The sequence below is a fragment of the Pelodiscus sinensis genome, chromosome 9 (assembly GCF_052426305.1).
Source record: "Pelodiscus sinensis isolate ZL-2025 chromosome 9, ASM5242630v1, whole genome shotgun sequence".
Lineage (NCBI taxonomy): Eukaryota > Metazoa > Chordata > Testudines > Trionychidae > Pelodiscus > Pelodiscus sinensis.
Window position 1 is genome coordinate 19696872 of NC_143060.1, and position 19548 is coordinate 19716419.

Here is a 19548-nt window from a genome sequence, read left to right on the forward strand (position 1 = left end):
CAGGGAGAATTAAACTTGGCAAATCTCTTGTGCTAGTATGTAAGTAATAAATATCGATTGCCGTTTATGGATCTTGGCAGGTGAAGGATAAACAATTTCAAAGCTTGTTGATTTGATTTCTACTTTTTCCTTCTGCAAGCTTATACTGTGTAGCAGGGGAGCCGACAGCTTCCGCAGGCCCCCCAGGCAAGGTATGGTGGGGGGCAGCTTTGCATCCTTGCAAGGGACGGGGCCTCAGTCAGAAAGGGTGGGGCGCTGGGCGCAGGGCATCCAGCCTTCAGCGCCACTCGGACCACAGCTCACCCCCCTACTCCCCAGCCCTCAGCGCCACTCAGACTGCAGCTCACCCCCTCCCTCCCCCCACCCCTAAGAGCCACCTGGAGCTCGTGGAGCCACACTCTGGCAGCAATTTAAACGGTCCGAGGCTCCAGCTTCTGACCCTGCCACAGTAGTAGTGGCAGCAGGAGGGAGCCCTGCATCTCTTTGAATCACTGGGCCAACTGCACCCTTTGTCCCCCACTCTTTCCCTCTCAGTTGGCAGACCTACTGAGTAGTAGGGATGTGAATGGTTAACTGGTTAACCAGTAAGCCTCACCCTTAATGGATGAACCTAACTAGTTCTGGTTAACAGGTAGGTTCTGCAGCAGCTTTCTGTTTGCCACAGGCAGGGAGCTGCTGTGACCGTACAGGGCCAACTGCAGGTAGGGGCTGCTCTCGCCTGTCGGTCAGAGCAGTCCCTATTCATGGCGGGCCCAGTTGGCTGGAGCAGCCCTTGTCTGTGGGGGAGGGTGCCACTCCAGCCAGCCTGCCTCTTCTTTCATCGGCTAACGGTTAAACATAATGTTTAAGTGGTTAACCAATTAAATGGGATTTTACATCCGTACTGTGTAGTCAGGTATCTTATGAGCAGGGCTCGACAGTTAGGGCTATCTACTCGCCCATGGCAAGTAGAGTTTAGCCCGGTGTGGCCGCGCAGCGTGCCAAACTGTGCAGCTGGTGAGCGGGGCTCACCACCGCTTGTCAAGCCCTGCCTGTGAGTAAAATAATATTTTGAAAGTATTAAGGACTTTATCCTGCAGAGGGAGACGTGCAGATGTGGTTGAGCATGCAGATATAAAGGTCTGCCCAGGTAGATTGCTTTGCAGCTTTGGAGCCCATAAAGGCATTTGTTTAACCTGGTGGGATATTTTTTATTTTGGTGGACTATCAAGCTGAAACTATTAAAAATATGACCCATACCAACATTTTATTCTATTCAGTAGAGCAGATCCTTGCAAAGGAGATACTTATTTCACACATTTATAAGGGCATTAATTGTAACTAAATATAGCTTTGTTTTGTGACCATCTTAGAGAGGGAGGAGATAAAAAAGCTGTCAAATAGAGATAGGTGAAAAGAAGGTGTGCGTCATACTCTAGAAGCTTTGTATATTCTTTCCTAAATAATCTATGAATGTTGTATTATTCTACTCTAACATAGGACAGCTTCAAGCCAGATGCGACCAAATTTTAACTGCCTGCAAAAATTGTGTATTTATTTTAAAAAATTATTCTTATCCAGAAGAACCTATTGACACCAGAAAATGCAGACTTCAAGGCTGATGGGAAACACCCCTTGCATATGGCTAACAATGAGCTAAAATCTAATCTGATTCAGTGTTCTCTCTGCCTTTCCACACCATTCTTATGAGGAAGCAGGGCTTTGACATATACAAGAAAACTTCATTCAAAGGGCTGCAGTGAACCAGACTAGGGATGTAAGCGACTAGTCGACTACCCAATAAGCCTAAGCTTACTGGGTAGTCAAGTCACTACTCAACTAGTCATTTTCCCCCCTTGCTGCCTCTGTATCACAGTCATCAAGGGCAGGGGGAACAGGAGCCAGTGCTGGGGGGGAGCTAGCTTAAAAACCTGTTCTCCCTAACACCATCTTTGTGGGGGGCAGGGTAGGCTGAGGCGCAGTGGGGGAAGAGCGCATGCAGAGACCAAAGCAGTGCCCACTTGCGCAGGGTGCTGACTGCTGTGCCTCTTCCTTTGAAATGTATAAGAGCCGTAGACACAGCTTCAGTCCTTGCTTGCATGGGTTCCCTGCTGCACCTCTTCTTTTGAAATGTACAAGAGCCGCCTGCGGCAGAGGCACAGAAGGCTAGTGAGTGTCCCCCCCCCCCCCATTATCGACTAATAGAAATTTAACCTCTTGGATAGTCCCATACTTTTTAGCACAAATCAGGGAAAACAAAGTGGGTGGCTGGTGGAAGAGATGGCATTGTTTACAAGATGCACATTGTGAAACTAAAACACAGATGTAAGCTTTAATTTTAGGATTCAGTCTTTAAAACATCTCTTTTAAATGTATATTATTAGGATGTGGGATGTAGTGGGTAATCCAGTTAAGGTCTTTGTTTAATTTCTATTCCAGGTATTATCAAACTTGTAAATGAAATGAAGTTCTGCAGCTTCCCTTTCAAGCTGGTTTTGAAATTGGCTCGTAATAATATGGTGACTTTGAGATACATTAATGAATGCCTGGGCGAGTTAAAATGTCCCCCAACAGGTTTCTCTATGTTGCCTTTTTGAATATCTGATTTGTGTCCATTAATCCTTTGTATCCTTTGCAACCTAGACCCCTTAACTCCATTCATCTGACGAAGTGGGTTGTACCCATGAAAACTCATGATACCATCTGCATTTTTTGCTATTCCCTAAGGTGCTACAGGACTATTTGTTTTTTAATTTTTTTCAGTTACAAACTAACACGGCTACCCCGCTGAAACTTTTGAAGATTCAGGCACTAGCATAGGACTCAGGAAATCTGTGTTTAGTTCTTAACTGCCACAAAGGCCTTTATATGACAAGTCACTTAATTTCTTTGTCTCAGTTCCTATCTGTTTTAATAGGGATAATAACCCTGCATTTTCCCAACATTTGTCGTTCTTGTCTGTTTAAATTGTAAACTTTTTCAGACAGCAATTTATCTTGCTAGTTTTTCTGAAGTTCTGGGTAGTATGGGGCCCTGCTCTTTCCTGAGGATTTGTACGCTGCACTGTCTTACAAAGAACAAGAATACAACACAAAGTCTCTTTGAGAAACATGCGTCGTGTTGCTTTCAATTAATTTTATTAAATTGTTTTATAAGTAGTATACTGATGTCAGGAGGGAGAGGGTGTCAGCGTTGGGAAGCTAACCCAAAGAAATGGGTTTTAAGAAGGAAGAAGATGGCATTACTTTTTAATAAAGGTTTTTTCCTGTAAGAGAAACGATATCGTCTCTCTCATCCTCTCTCTCTCTCGTGATTGACATCCTAACAGTAACAATTCAGTACTTGTAATGCAAATTGATAAACAATGCAGAGTAAAAGAAGGTATGGAAAGTCGCAACGAAGAAAATTCACAATAAGTTGAACAGAAAACAGACTAAAATACATTAGGTGAAACTTGTCTATTTTATTTGGAAACTGAGCTTTAAAAAATATTTACCATGTAATATGGAAGGAAAAATAAAATATAGTTTATTGATCAAACCAATTTAGTTTTGATTTTTTTCAGGAACATTAATTAATTTAGGAAGAACAATATAATGTTTAAAATGTAGTTTGTTTATATTTTGCAATTTGTGATCACTTAGTTTATAGTAATTGCACTGTTTTCTCTTGTATTGTCAGTCAACTTACAAACTTACAACTTTGTCAGCAAAAGGAGTGGGAGAGGGGAGGAAAAAACATTGTTTTTTAAAACAGCAAACTGTGATTGTAAAATGACAAAAATTGTCAGGAAGCCATAAGGACAGATGTAGTCCCAGAAAATATTTTACCTCTTAAAAAAAGACTAGCTTTCAAGATTATGATATCTCTTTAAATGTATTCAGCAAATACATATTAGACAATGAAATGATGCATAGAGCCCCATTATGTGAGGATCCTGTTTCAGAGTAATTCTTTTTCCATACTGGGATGTAAATGTAGACTTGATTACCATAGGTTTCCCTCCCCCCCCCCCCCAACATCCACCCGTAAGCAGTGTCTGAGATTGTGTTGCTGTAGTGCTCATTAGTTAGATTTTTTTTTAATAGATGCCCACAATACTCATATTCATGCACAAATTGCTTTGAAAGACCACAGAAATTTAATTACAGCCTATTGTTCTTTATATGTTTTATGAACAGATAAAAATCTGATGACCCTTTTCTTTCTGGGTTACACTCTTTCTTTTCGCATTGTGAGATAACAAGCTATCCACAAAAGAAAAACTTAATAATTGTCCAACTTTCATTGAGTATTCTAATATGGTTTCATCTCTACCTGTGGCTTTATCCCACATTGGACTTTAACTCTTCAAGAGATGAACTAGGCTGTCTTTCATTTGGCAGCAGTCCTTTTAGGTTAAGGTTGGGCACACTGTTTGAGAAGTACTGGGCAGATTACATTGCTGCTGCCCATGCTACCTGTTTTGTGGAGAAGAGAGTATCATTTGTAATGGATGGAAAATGCAGCCCTTTTATCAGTGCAAGCAGTTCACTTTGAAGTGCTTTAGTAGCTTTCCAAGCTGTTCTAATAAAAATCACCATCTTTATTTTGATTCTGCTGGGAGATAACTTTCATTGTTCTGTGTTGGTAATGTTGGGTGTTGTTGCTAATGTTAGAGAAGGCAACTGAGTGGAGAAAAATGTGTGTAGTGAATGCAGCTGAGTTTGCTTATTTTTCTCACATTTTCACTGCTTCCAATCTGTTTAGACTAGAATGCTTTAACCAACTCTGTTCAAGCAGATGACAAGTCCTTACTATCTCATCACACATCTGACTTGCCTAGACATAATTTAGCCCAAAATGAGACTGCTTGGTGTAAACATGTCTCAGAGGGGTAGCTGTGTTATTCTGTAACTTTAAAAATGAGTAGTCCTGTGGCACCTTGGAGACTAACAAAAATATATAGTAGTAAAGTTTTGAAGAAGTGAAATGAGTTTTCATGGGTAAAACCCACTTCATCAGATGATGAGCTAGAGTGGAAATAACAGAAAGTAAGTTATTTATAACAAAAAAAGGTACCTGTCAATTGTAGGACCGGTGCTAATGAGTCTTAATTAAGGGGGCTGGAAGTGACCCATACTTAGCTTTGGGAAAAACTATATTTTCAGGGGGGAAAATGTTTCAGTATATGAAGTATTCATTAATTTCTTCCATAGTTTAGGAAAACTTGAGACTGGCAGGTGTTTTTAATACCTCTCCTTTCAATCATTGGTACTAAGAATTGGGTTGTCCAACCACAGCATCTATCTAATTAGGCATGTTAAAACCAGCCCTGTCAGAGACGAGCAAATTAGTGAGAACAGATTTGGGACTTCTTCAAGAATCATAAGACACACACACAACATTTTTCAGGCAGAGATCTCCAGACACTTTACACAGTTGGGCAAGTATCATTATATTCTTTTTATGCCTGAGAAATGTTGTACCCAATATCACAGAGTAATTTTATGGCAGAGTCCAAAACAGAATTGATCTTTCCTAAGTCTCAGAACTATTCAGCCGTGGCTCTCTACCTTTCCAGGTTGCTGTGCTGTACTGTACCCTTTTCAGAAGTCTGAGTTGCTTGTGTACCCCCATGTTTCACCTCACTTAAAAACTACTTACCTACAAAATCAAACATACAAATACAAATATCACAGCACATTATTGCTGCAAAATGCTTACTTTCTCACAGGGCCATCCTTACGATTCCTATGCAGCCTGAGCACCTGCACCCCTCCCCATGTGGTGAGAGAGAAGCCGCTCCATGGGGGTTAGTGCTCCCAGATGTTGGAGTGTGGGGGCAGCATCTGTGTGGGGGTCAGGGCAGGGAGGTTGGTGGGGGAATAGGTGGGAGGTTTCAGGTGGGGTGGGGAGCAGTGTGAGGAACTAGGGGTGGCTGCTCTTCTAGAAAAAGGGGAAGCAGCTGATGGAACTATTTGAGAAGATTTTTTTCCCCCATGACATAATGTCACTTTCTTAAAATATCCTACTAATATCCTCAGGTTCGTTTCAGTCATCACCATGAGATCCATGCCGATTCCGAGAGACTCCAGGCCAATCCTTTAAAATTTACTCTTCAGGCCAGTCCTTTTAAAGTACTGAAACAAATTGGTTAACAGAAGATTAATAGCCAAACAAGGTTACAAAAATGAAGTATGTCCTTGATTACTGGAGAATTTTAAGATATGTTTGTAATTGCTAGAAATATGTAGCTTTGAATATATAACTTTAAAAAGATTGTGTGGAGTATTTTATAAGTGGTTGTTTTTCTTTTTTTCCCCTTGAAAAAAATGTTACTAGCAATTGCTTGTAAAATTCAAACCAAACCCAGATTGTATTGTCGTTTTAAAGCTCTGAAATGGCTGCTGTAAACCAAGATGCTATGTGACAGTTACTGTTGAGAACTATTGCAGCTGATGTTGTAATGGTTACAAGAGAAGACTGTTACCATGGTATTTGATATATGTGATGGTGGTTCTTTCTATGAAAGAGCCTGAAAAATGATATCTTTGGAGATGTAAGAAAAACATGTATGTAATTACATTAGCATCACCCATTCACTTTACAGACAGAAATTTAATATGATGATTTATGATTTATAAATTCCTGAGTTTAAGCTTGTCATTTGTGGGCTCTCTTTTTCAACTAGATTTTTACTTAAAAAGTCATTTAGTTTTAGTATTTATGCTCCACAGCGAGGTTGTGAGCGATCCAACAGCTTCTGACCTTGGTTGTACTAACGAGATTAGCACTCAATGTCATGCACATTGTTTTTCTTTTGACTTCAGTATAAAGTTACACAGGTCTAGCTGGAATGTTATATAAACTACAGTGGCCCATATATACTTGTTGAGTGTTTGCTGCTCTCCTAGTCATGCGCCAAGTAGAGCAAGCCAGCACTCATATCATAAATGAAATCAGACTCTTTTGGCATAAAGGCAAGGCTCCTGATTGCTTGTATCAATTTGCTGTTTAGGATTCTAGGGTTTGTTGGGGTTTTTTTCCCCCGTTAATTGTTTTTAAAATTTACATAAACAACAGAAACCCTCTGTTGCAATGGAATACTTCATTATGTGGAAACTAATTCAATTCATCAATTGGAATGCTCCAAAGTCTTGAGATGTGTTCCAGACTAAGCTCTCTTTGCAAAGGGTGATCCACAGAAAAATCAACAAAACTGCCTTCACCAACTGAGAAGGAGAAAGACACTCCCCACATTCCCCTTGCACACCAGAGCCTGGGGGGTGGGGGGACAGTTTAGTAGATTTAGTGGGCTCCAGAGCTGTGATGGGGTGTTGGGGCCTTAGGTTCCCCATTCCTGTGCTAAAAACCGCATATTATTCAGATTGGAAGTATTTTTTAAAAATTCTGCTTCATTCAGTCTTGTTACCTGAAGGATAGGCAAATCTCTGAACAGGGAGAAAACTGGCACAGGAGGTAGGAAGACTTGTGTGGGAGGTAGGAAGGGATCTTTGTTTCTTTGTGGATGCATCCTACTCAGGGAAGAGTAAGAATGTCAGATTTGCTCTGCGAGAGGAAAATCAGTGCATAGTTTCCAAACAGTGTTTCTGCAATCCCTGACATGTTCCTTTCAAAAAGAAGGTGGGCTGTGGAGTTTATTTGGTCCTTTGTCTTCAGATTTAGCCCAAAGTAAAGATCATTTAAGTATACTCTGAATACCTTGGGAGAAATCCTGACCCCATGAAAGCCACTGGGAGAGTTTCTGTTGACTGTAATGAGTACGGCAGAAACGCTTCTAGGGGTCATAGTGGACCACAAGCTTAATGTGTGTCAACAGCACGACACTGTTGCAAAAAAAGCAAACATGATTCTGGGATGCATTAACAGGAGTGTTGTGAGCAAGACACGAGACATGATCTATGGTGCTTGGTTGTGCCATGAGGGCAGGGGGCTGGACTCGAGATGATCTCTCAAGGTCCCTTCCAGTTCTAGTATTCTATGATTCTACGATTAATGTGGTCAGGATTTCACTCTCTGGATTTTGGGCTTGATTTTGAACCTTTCAATGGGAGGCGGGGGGATGCAGAGAAATCCAAACACTGATGTAGTAACACCATTTTAATTTTTAAAAACAATTTATTTTAAGGGTAGTTTATAGAAATATGCTTCATTTCTGGAAACAGACAGTCTTTGTCAACAGTGCAAGCTTCTCTGCATTGCCTGACAAGGTGTCTCAGCCCTGGTATGAAGGGACATTATCTAGGGATGAGAAAGGATAGCTCGTTATCAGTGGCTCATTCAGTCTTTGATCTTTTGCTGAGACTACCAGGCAGAGGGATAATTGAAACAACTTTGACCATTGGTAACCTGGTTTAGATATGAACTAATGATCTCATTATAGATTCTGACCATCAAGTCCCTTCTCGGATGGTTGTAAGGCACCATCCTATCTGCTGGAAATAGAACAAGTTGCAAAGATGCAATTTGGATGATTTTTTTATAGCATTCGGAATACAAACACAGCCAGCCCAAACCTCTGATTTCAGATGCAACATTTACAGATGCAGTGTAACTTGCTGGAGCAACTTACAGAAAAATAATCCATTTTAAGTGTACAATAAGGTGAAGAAATTCATATAAATATTTTGGGTTTGAAGTTTTGTAGGATCAAACAAATAACTTATTTTCCTGGAAAATTTGGGAGGAAAGGCAAGTCTTAGAGAGCTGTTGGGGGGTTACTTCCACCATCTGCTTTACATTTTAAGGTTGGGTAACATAACTTTCCTTTTCTGAAATACTGCCATGTACATTGTCAGGAGTATAACTTTAGTCAAATTACATTGGCTAAATGCTGAATCTTTTTAACATATGGAACCAATTTTCCCCCACCCTCTTTTTGCTCCCCTTTAAAAGAAAAAAAATCCAGTACCTTGTTGCGTTTTTGGCAGTTTTTTAGTTTTTCTTACTTTTCTCTCATTGTAAAAGCCTACAGGTTACCCTAAGGGGAAGTATCTAGAAGTACTGTACTCCAGCTTAAGTGTTTGTTTTCAGGGCATGTCATACCTAATTACTACTCTGTGGTTGTGCATATAACTGGTGAAACAATGAGCTTCTCTATATAAAGGCCAGTTTATTCCATATCCTGCTGTAGTGACCAGATTATAAATACTATCTGTATTGCTTTGTACTACTGGAGAACAGGCAAAACCTGGATCTTGACATCTTTAGGGCCCAGTTCAAGGCCTGCCTATTTGCACAAGACATCCCATATTAATAATGATCACTGGATAACTGGCAGCATCTCTTCTGACATCACTCACAATGCGGCAGAAATGTTACGTACATGAAGACTCTGATCGTGTCAAATGGTGTTTGCTTCTAAACCCCATTGTTGGTGCTCAGCTACCAAAGTACTAGGTGTATTTAAACAAAACTGGAGATACATTTTACTTAGATTAGATTCATGAGCTTCATTAAGATATAATTGAGGTTGTAAAAACACATCAGTTCCTTTTGCTAAATATCTCGATCTTTTAGAAAAACAGCCAGTCTTGATTTAAAAATAGTAATTGATGACGAATCCAGTATAATACTTCATAAACTGTTCCAGTGTTTAATTACTTTCATTGTTAAAAATGTATGCCTTATTCCAGTCTGAATTTGTCTAACTTCAACTTTCAACCATTGGATCACATTATAACCTTTCTCTGTGGAATTGAAGAGTCCATTATTACATTCTTTTCTCCCATTTAAATACTTCTAGTCTGAAATCAAGTCATCTTTAAAGTTAAGCTAAATGGATTGGCTCTTTGAGTATGTTTCTATAAGACATGTCTTCTAATTCTTTCATCATTATTGTTTCTCTTTTCTGAACCCTCTCCAATTTATCAACATCTTTCTTGAATTAACGGGCACCAAAGCTGGACCCATTATTTCCACAGTAGTTGCATCAGAGCTAAGTAAAGAGGTAAAATAACCTCTATATCCTACTTGAGATTGCTCTGTTTATGCATCCCAGGATCACATTAGTTCTTTTAACCATGATGGGTCAAAAGAGGTGGAGGCGGGGGCAGCCAGGAGTTGCCTGTCCCCTCCCTCCACCTCCCGTAGAGGCAGCAGCACAAGTGGGGATAGAGGAGGCTGCTGCGGAGCAGCCTCTTTCTGCAGCGGGCCTGGGCTCACCACAAACTTTCCTTCTTTCAGGCCTCAGGCCAAAGAATAGCAATCTAATTTTTATTTTATTAAAAAAAAACAGATTTCCCCAATTCAGACCTTCCTTAGCAGTAGCTATCAGCTTGGCTCCTGGGCTCAACCTGATCCTGAGGCCATATCTCACTTGCAGAAAGATTGACACTGCAGCAGTTGATCTTCTGGCATTCTATTTAGCAGGTCTAGTAAAAATCCACTAAATCAAATGCTGAACATGCCCCTGTCTCCTGTTGACCTCTCACTGTGAGGATGGCGCTGAAGCTTGGCTTAAAGTATATCCGCTCCAGATACTACAAATTGGTCATAGACTTAACTCAGGAAGGTATCTGGGCTATACATAGTACCCTTCCTTTTCAGTATTTATTTTATTCAATTTTTCACAGGAATTTCTTGTTTAACAACAAAAACTGATGAAAACCAGTGCAAAAACTATTTTTTCTGGGTATATATCAGGGTTTATTTTGGTGGAGGGAAAGACAGGAAAAAAGGGTATTCAGAAGATTAATGCACTGATGAGTGGAATTCAGTGTGGTTTATTACAGAACTAAAACAGAACTCAAAACACATTGCCACTTCTGAGTTTAGGAAAGCAATATATCTCTGATACCCAAATAAAATTTTTCATTTGAATAAACTATTTACTATTGTAGATTTAGAACTGTTAGCATATGAATATTTAAATGTAGTAACTGGGCCCAATATTTTAAAATATTGATAAACAGTCATTGTCTTATGTGAAGTCCTTCAGTGTAATTTCCAAAAGTCCTACATAGCAGAGGTTCACAGCCGTCTTTTTAAAGAGTCTTTTCCAAGGCCCATTCTCTTCTAACAGCTTGAAATGTTTACGTGGTAAGCATGAAATTCAATAGTGCATTCAGATGCACATGCACTTCAGAAATTCTGGGCATGTTTGTTCATTTATTGTGCATTTTCTAGACTTATGCATAGCCTTACATCAACAGGCATGTTTGCATAGGTTCACAGACTAGCTATTATCGTGATGCATATATCTCATACATTGTATTGTGTTTTCCTAATAAAACAAGTTGTTTTTATATTTCAGTGATACAAGAGTTGAGTTGAGTGAAAGAGATAAAACAAATAATACTTTTTGTAAAACCTGGGTTTTTTTAAATAAAAATCTATTTAAATTGGAAGTGAAGGGGCTTGACTTTACACCATCTTTGGTTAAAAGGCAAGGTGAAATCCTGGCTCTATTGATGTCAATGACAAAACTTCCACTGACATCAATTGGAGGTCAGAGTGGTGGTCAAGATTTCATCCAAAGTAAAGACCCACTAAATCAAACTCAAAGGGCACCCCCCGTCAGTGCCGGTACTGCTGCTCCTTGTGAGACGATCTATGGAGACCTCCTATGGAGACCATGTGGAAATGCAAATTAAGGCATGTCAACTCCAGCTATGTAATTTAATGTAGCTGGAATTGTGTATCTGAATGTGACCTTCCTGCATAGTGAAGACATGGCCTTAAGTGAATTAATAATTGTAACTGAACCACAAACTGTGTCCATGCCTAAAGTAACTGTACTGCTGTAATCCTCAGTCCTGGGAAAGAAAAAGCCAATGTAGATAATGATACCTTATTTCGAATAAACTGATTTAATGGCCTTACAATGATCCGTTATCCCATTTGGTTTGGAAAACATAGCAGATAACTTTGAAGCATTTGTCTCCTAGGGATTTGTTTTCCATAAGGGTTTCCTTTTGTGTTGTGCGTTTTCCCCCAAATACTTCCCACCACAGTTACTAAGAGTAGCTCCACCAATGGTATCAGTGGGAAGCCCTTGTGCAGATAGGATTAAAATAGCACCAGACATTTGAAGGCTTGCCTACCCCTAGTATTCCCTCCCTTATAGCTGAATGCATAATAGCAATAGTTAGAAATTTGTCACAGAAAAGTTTAGTGCAGTGACAAGCTACTATGGTCTGCTAGTGGGAAGTTTTACTGCTATGGCACAGGCAGCAGTTATTGGAAACAAAGCATTTACAGAGACAAAAAAGAGGACATTCTTTAAAAATGTGTCTTTTAACGGGTCTGCTAAATCAGCTGCACTTCATTTACCATTCACTCAATGTTGCACAAATGTTTGAAATGTAATTTTTTTCTGACAGCCTTTGGCTTTCAGTATTTTTATCTTCAGTGGAAAAAATGGCAGCCAGCTTGAAAGCTGGATTCAGTTCCAGTCTGCTGTGTGTAATTCTGGTTAGCAAAACTGATATGCAAATGGTGGATGGCTTTGACTAACAGGCTGCGCCTCAGTGGTTACATCTTTACACGCTGGGGAAGGCAGCTCCGCAGGAGCCTGTTTTAAAGCTGGCTCCCTGCATGTCCTCACATGCACTGGTTTCCATGTCCCTACCCCGCCTGCCGCTGCCTCTGATACAGAGGCAACAGCATGAGGATAAGCCTGTGTGTAACCATGAAGGTTAACTGATGAGGCCAGGCTCATCGAATAACAATTTACACTATCGCATCCCTGGTAGGGATGTTAGCGTGTACCCGTATACACAAGTAACCAATAAGCCTGGGCTCATCGGTCAATCCTACACACATCCTCCTCCTTGTTGCCTCTGTATCACAGAGGCAGTGGAGGGGCAGGAGAAGGCAAGCGGGAGCGGTACACACCAGGAGGGTAAAGGGTTACCCTGTTACATGGTAAGCATTGCCTTACTGACATGTTTACCCAGTTAACTGATTAATTGGCACTGGGCCTGGCTGGAGCAGCTCCCACTTGCGGCACAGGCAGGAGGGCTGCTCCAGCCTGGCCAGGCCCCTTCCCTCCAAGCTGTGAGTGGGAGGCTGCTCCAGCCTGGCTGGGCCCACCCTGCCTTGCCTCAGGCGGGGAGCTGCTCCAGTGGCCCCCGCCTGCGGTGCAACGCAGCAGGCCAGTTAACCAGTTAAACGTATAGTTTAACCAGTTATCATTTTTAATGGAATTTTTCCATCACTACTACACAGGGGAAGCCAGCTCCTCGTGCGTAATGGCTCCAACCAAGCCAACTGCCACCTCCCCCATGCTGCTGCCTCTGTATCAGTGGAAGCAAGGTGAGGAGTAGGGAGGCAGGTGGGAGCTGGTACACATGTGAAGCCAGATTTTAAGCCTGCTCTCTGCGCGTTCTGGCTGCCATAAAGCTGACTAGCCTGCCCTCCTGCCCCCCGCACTACTGCCTCTGTGTCAGAGGCAGCAGAAGTGGAGGAATGTGTGCAGGTGGGAGCCAGTGTTCCTGGGGAGCTTTTAAGTTGGCTCCCCATGAGCACCAGTGCCCCCTGCCTCCCTGCTTTTAAATGTGTAACCGCTAAAATATTCAGAAAAAAAAATTTAACACCCTTAATCCCTAATAGGATTAGGGATGTAAAGGTTAACTGGTTAACCGATTACCCACTAAACATTAACCTTACCAGCTTGCTTACCCGGTAACCAGTTAACTGGAGGTCTGGACCTGATGGGAACTGCAACCAAAAGGAGCTAGTGTGATCTTGGGATGCATAAATAGGGAAATCTTGAGTGAGAATAGAGTTTGTTTTGGTATCAGGCCACTCCGGTTTGTTTACTTACCAGGTCCACAGCCATGGAGCTTCACAGCTCCCATTAGCTGCGGTTCACCATTAGCAGCCAAGGGGAGCCATGGGAAGCGTCATGACTGGGGTCATTGCTTTCTGCAGCTCCTCTTAGTTGCAAATGGTGAACCACCGCAAATGAGAGCTGCAAGGCTCTGTGGCTGTGGAGCCAGTAAGTAAACAAACCGGAGTGACCCTGGAGCAGCTTTCTCTGAGTGGGTCCTCGGACCACTTTGAGAAACACTGGTTTTGCTTCTGTATTTTGCATTTGTGCAACTATGGTGCTTGGTCCTGCCGTGAGGGAAGGAGACTGGACTTGATGGTCTCTCAAGGTCTCTTTCAGTACTAGTATTCTGTGATTCTATAGTGCTGGAATACTGTATCCAGTTTTTGTGCCGACAATTAAAGAAGAATGTTGATTAATTGGATTGGATTCACAGAAGAGCCAAGGGTTAGAAATGTGCCTTTAATGACAAATTTAAAGAGCTCAATTGAGTTAGCTTAACCTTAAAGAAAAAGTTATGGGTGACTTGATTATGGTTGATAGGTATTTACATAGGGAACAGACATTTAATAAGAGGCTCTTCAGTCTAACAGAGAAAGGAATAACATGAAACCGTGGTTTAAAATTTGAAGCTATTCAATTCAAACTGGAAATAAAGCATGCAATTTTGACACAGAGCATAACGAACCACTGGGACAATTTACCAAGTGTTGTAGTGGATGCTCCATCACTGGTAATTTTTAAATCAAGATTGTAAGTGATTGTCTCAAGGAATTATTTTGGAGACGTTCTGTTATAAGTGTTTTATATAAGAGATCAGACTAGATGGTCATGAGGATGTTTTTGGCCGTAGAGTCTATAACATTGGAAATATGAAAGATACACTGAGTGGCAGGTGCAAGATCTGTCCAATATAAAATTAAGATATTCAAGTATATATAAGGAGATGAATTAAGGGTGTTTGTGAAAACTTATCTCTAACTTTCCAGACTTTCATATGTATGCATGTTTGTGTGTGTCCTAAAAACCTAGAATGGTCTTGTGTGACTTTTAATAATAGTTATGTATGGCCATTGTTCAAAACTTATTGATGAGTCTTCATAATTTTCCCGTAAGTCAAGTGACCAAGTCCTTAAAAAGGGAAGTGTTGGAACATTCTTGTGGCACAGTCCCTCGTAAGAATGCTAAAAATAATAATGCCTGAATGGTGTTCGGAGTGTTGCGGCATGATTTGAACCCTGCCTGAGACTAGGTGGAATTAGAGAGTGATCAGCGAAGGATGAGAAGACTGATTAGGGAATGAAAAAACATTCTTATGAAGAGACAGAAAAGAATGGGATTGTGCACTTTAGAAAGAAGATGGTTACGTGAGGATGCAATAAAAATATCTAACATAATGAATGCTGTAGAACAGGTAGATAGGGTGCTTCTACTCTCCATTTTATGTAACACAAAAACAAGGGCATGTGAAATTGAAAGTGCACATTTAAAACTGAGAAAAGGAAATCCTTTGTCCCATAGCTTATCAAGATTTAGAGAACTGGATAACCACACAATATCCAAAGTGATAATTGATGCAAAAAAAAGTACTGGAAGGGAAATGAAACCTCATGTTTCAGGGTTTAAAATGATCTCAGCTATTAGAATTAGAATGAGACCTTTGGGGAAGGGGCACAGATAACCCCACATCTGCCAACTGTAGGGTTATTTTTACCTTTGTCAGAGGCATCTTGTGCTGGCACCTTTTATATGGACCTTGAGTTTGACCTAGCATGGCAATTCCTATGTTCCTACAGTGTTGTTCTGACTATCTCATTAAACACTTGTGCAATTGTTTCTGTTCAAGTGAGCTAGGATTCTGCTGCCATCTGTTAAGCAGACTCAATTAAACAGCAAGGGGCGAGGAGAATAAAGTAAAGATACTCCTACATTGTGCAAACTGCACAGAGAATGCTTTCTTAAATATTTAACGCTTTTAACTAAGTTTCTGGGATTTAAACTTATCTCTGAGTCTGTGGAGTCTTTTAACTTCTTTTGGAAGCTGACAGTTTAGAAATTAAATTACACAGTATGTAAACGTTCACATGTGCTTTGCACACTGGTTAAATAACAATAAAAGGTGCATGTATCAGGGGACCTTATCTGTGAATTGCTCTGATTTACTCTTTTCTACAGTTGGCGCAATCTTTAGTGCAGATTACTGGTTTGGATTCATTGCTCAAAATTGCAGATTGGCGAATAGATTTCTTACTTTCTAGTTTTAATAAAAATGAGAAAACTGAGGATTTTTAGTTATTTAATTTTTTTGTAACTTTTCCATTTTCTGATATGGAGAGGGAAATAATTTTTGCTCTAATTGAAAATTCTGAGTAGATGTATTGAATAAGGGACAGATACATTAGTAATAGAATTGCTTGGAGAGTAAAAGAGCAATTCATCTGGGGAACCTTACCTTGCTCTGTGATTTATCCCTTTCTCCGACTGGTACGATTGCAATTTAGTGTGGATTTCTGGTTTGAGTAATTGAAAATTGCAGTTTGGCTACCAGGTTTTCACTTTTCTTGTATAGTTTTAATAAAACTGAGAAAATTCTATGCCCAAAAATAATATTTTAAAGAAAAAAAATTATTCTAGTGGCTAAATTAATTACTACTAGCAATGATTTTTAACTGTTCATAATAATATGCTTTCATTATTTTTATAGTTTATAAATATAGTATAGGGGTCAGTTTTGTTTTAAGGACAGAAAGCCTCATTCTTGCTAGCTGACAGAGTGTTTCCTTGTTTCTTTTGAAATCTTGAGATTAAATGCTATATAGGGAGAAAAATCAACTAATTTAAAACATTTTGCATCTAAATGATACTCTTTAATGTATAGTTATGTGATGTTAAATTATATTCTCAGCTAAAGGAAAAAGCCATATCTGTAGTTTAAGTACTTGAGGAATTCTACATGTATGTTTTAAGAGTAGTTGCATTTTGCCATTTTATCCTTCTAGCCTCCATGGAACTTATGAACTGAGGAGGTTTACTGCTGCCTTTCCAAATGCTGCTCTCAAATAAGAGTTCAAATTTCTCAAATTCCTTAAGTCCTCAAGAGGAAAAGGGATAAGGGAAAGTGACAATCATAAGCCGAGATTTTCCAGAGTGCCTCTCCTGGCTTTATATGTGTACGTTCTGCCTAAATGCAAATAGGCTAAATGTTCACCAGGAAAACTCTTACAATTGTTGAACATCTTCTATTAAATTAAATTTAATGTTAAACTCCTTGTGTAGTCCCAAATAATTCTGGCGTATATTGTTAAAACTTGGAAGATCTGAACTGGAGGTCTGAGGAATCGGTTTCAGATTTTCTGGATTGTTGTAAATGTGAAAGCGTTCCATCAATTTCCTGTCCTGTATGTAGAAGGCCTCTGACCACAGAGTATCACAATAATATGTAGCCAAGTAGGACAAACTTGTATTCTTGCTGCTGCATTTCCATCCATTTGGCTCTATGTTGATGTATTCGCAGTCCACTCTCTGGGTGAGATCTTAACCCTGTTTAAATCAATGGCCAAACTCCCATTGACTTCAGTAGAGTTAGGATTTCTCCCTCTTGTTTTTTTTCTTTTGTGTCAATGACATTTTAGTGTCTTTGAAGTCTAAAATGCAATCCCTCAATGGTTCACTCTCTTCCCTGTGTAATGTATTGAGGTTCTGGTAAATGATAGAGAGGCTGCATTGTTAATATGCCGTCTGGGCCATCAGTTTCTGTGGTAACTTAACTTCAGATTGTGGTGGCAATTGTTTGCCTTTTTTCTTATAAGTAAAATGTTTGGACTGGTGAAGAAGCAAAAGTTTCAATCTGAGATGAGCTTTCAATAAGGAGCAAAATGGCTACATATTGTATTGCAGCATCAGGAGAGGATTCTTAATAAAGGATATGAAAAACTAATCACTTTAATAATTTTTATGGCCTTCGTTATTTTTTAAAACCTAGCTTTTTAAACTGTGTGCTTTTAAAAAAAATGTCAAGTATTTAGTCTTCTTAAAAGTTTGAAGTTATATTTATTCAACAATTCACACTCTTTCCATTTCAAACAGATTTTTCTCTGTGTTGTTTCTTCAATACAAATCAACAAGTTGCATCTGTGATGCATCTGTGTGGCCTCTTTTTTCCTGCAAAGCTCCCTGAAGTATCTGAGTGAAACCTACTATATGCCAGCGATGTATTGCAAATATTTTAAATTATTTTAAAATTTCCTCTCTCCTGAGCATATGATAAATCTAATATACCAGGAATTCATGTTATAATAGAGCAAATTTGGGGTGGAGCAAAGAAATGGACAGTCTATACTATTTTCCCCATTAAAACTAAAATCCATTCCCATAGTTATATTCACGAGAGAAGGTGACGCCTGTGGGCAACTAAATGTATTAACATGTGCTTCATCAGAAATAGTTGGACTTTGATCCTGAATGGTCTACTGAGTGTATTGATAGGTGTCATTCCATGTTCAATTTGCTGTTTGAAGTGGGGAAGTGTACTGGCGCAGGTCAGAGCCCTGACCCCCTCCCTGCAAGCAAGCAGAACAAGTTAACAGTCAGGTCCAGGCCCTGCTTCAGGGTGGGCAACAACGAGTCCAGGTACTTGGGCTGAGCAGCAGACTATATACAGTCTGGCCCTGACTCAGGGTAGGGTAGCAAACTGTTCAGGGACTCCAGTCCTGTGTTTAGACCAAGCAAACAGTTAGTATCCCCAGGTCCTTGTTCAGGGTGGGGCAACGAGCAGAGGCCTATACTCAGGCTGAGCAACGGTCAATATACCCAGGCCCTAATTCAGGGCGGGGCAGCAAAGGGTTCAGGTATTCAGCCTTAGGTTTAGGCTGAGCAGCAGTCAGGTCTCCTAGCTCTGGTGGAGAGCCAACATGTGCAGGTATTTTGCCCCAAAACGGGGAGACAGCCACTCATGGATTAGGCTGGCAGCAGAGGTGCAGGCCCACCTGCTCCATTGAGTCCCAGCCCAGGGCCGTAATAGTGGCCAACCTGGCTACCATTGGGCCAGCGGGGATCTTAACCCCAACACGCTGATTTGGTTCAGTTCCATTTCTTCAGCTAGGTCAGGGTTGGCTATCCCTGGGTTACCTCCCAATTCCCCACGATGACATACCTGGCTTAGTACTAGCTCTTCTGGGTCTGCAGGGTACAAAGTCTCTGGCAGGACTTCCAGTGGCTCTGGGTCTGGGATCATCATCAGTCCTGGTGGTCCTGGCCAGTCTTCCTTTTCCTGGAGATGCGTGCTAGCCTCCCACCCAGGAGCACAGGGAATACTTCTGACTCCTTCCGCAGCTGGGGCTCAGCTGAGCTCTCAGCTCCAGCCTTTATACTTCTAGCCCCACCCCTCTAGTTCTGTCTACCAGAGTCCACTGGGGTGGGCTTCTCCTGGGTCAGAATGAGGCCAACTCTGCCTCACTACCGGAATCTTCTCGAAAACTTTGGGAATATCATCCCCAAAGACACTTTTATAAATACCTATCATCATTGGAAGTAGATGCATAGATGAGGAGTACAGGTTCTTTCGAAAACATTTCCCCCCCCCTAAAGAACCGCATCTAGATTGCAGTTTCACTTTTGAAATACCCTTTTTCGAAACAGCGATCAGACGCAAATATGCAAATGAAGCATGCAATATTTAAATTCTCACTTCATTTGCACTTTTGATCGGGATCACTTACATCCCTTTTTCGACAGAGGGAGGTAGTCTAGATGAGCCCTAACTTCATAGTAAGCAGATTTAAGGATTTTTTGCA

At 40.7% G+C, this 19548-nt stretch overlaps 1 protein-coding gene across 1 annotated transcript in view; it reads left to right on the forward strand.

The window, feature by feature from the left end:
- CACHD1 (cache domain containing 1) overlaps positions 1 to 19548 on the forward strand; it is a 191296-nt gene that overhangs the window by 52034 nt on the left and 119714 nt on the right. The window lies entirely within an intron of this gene.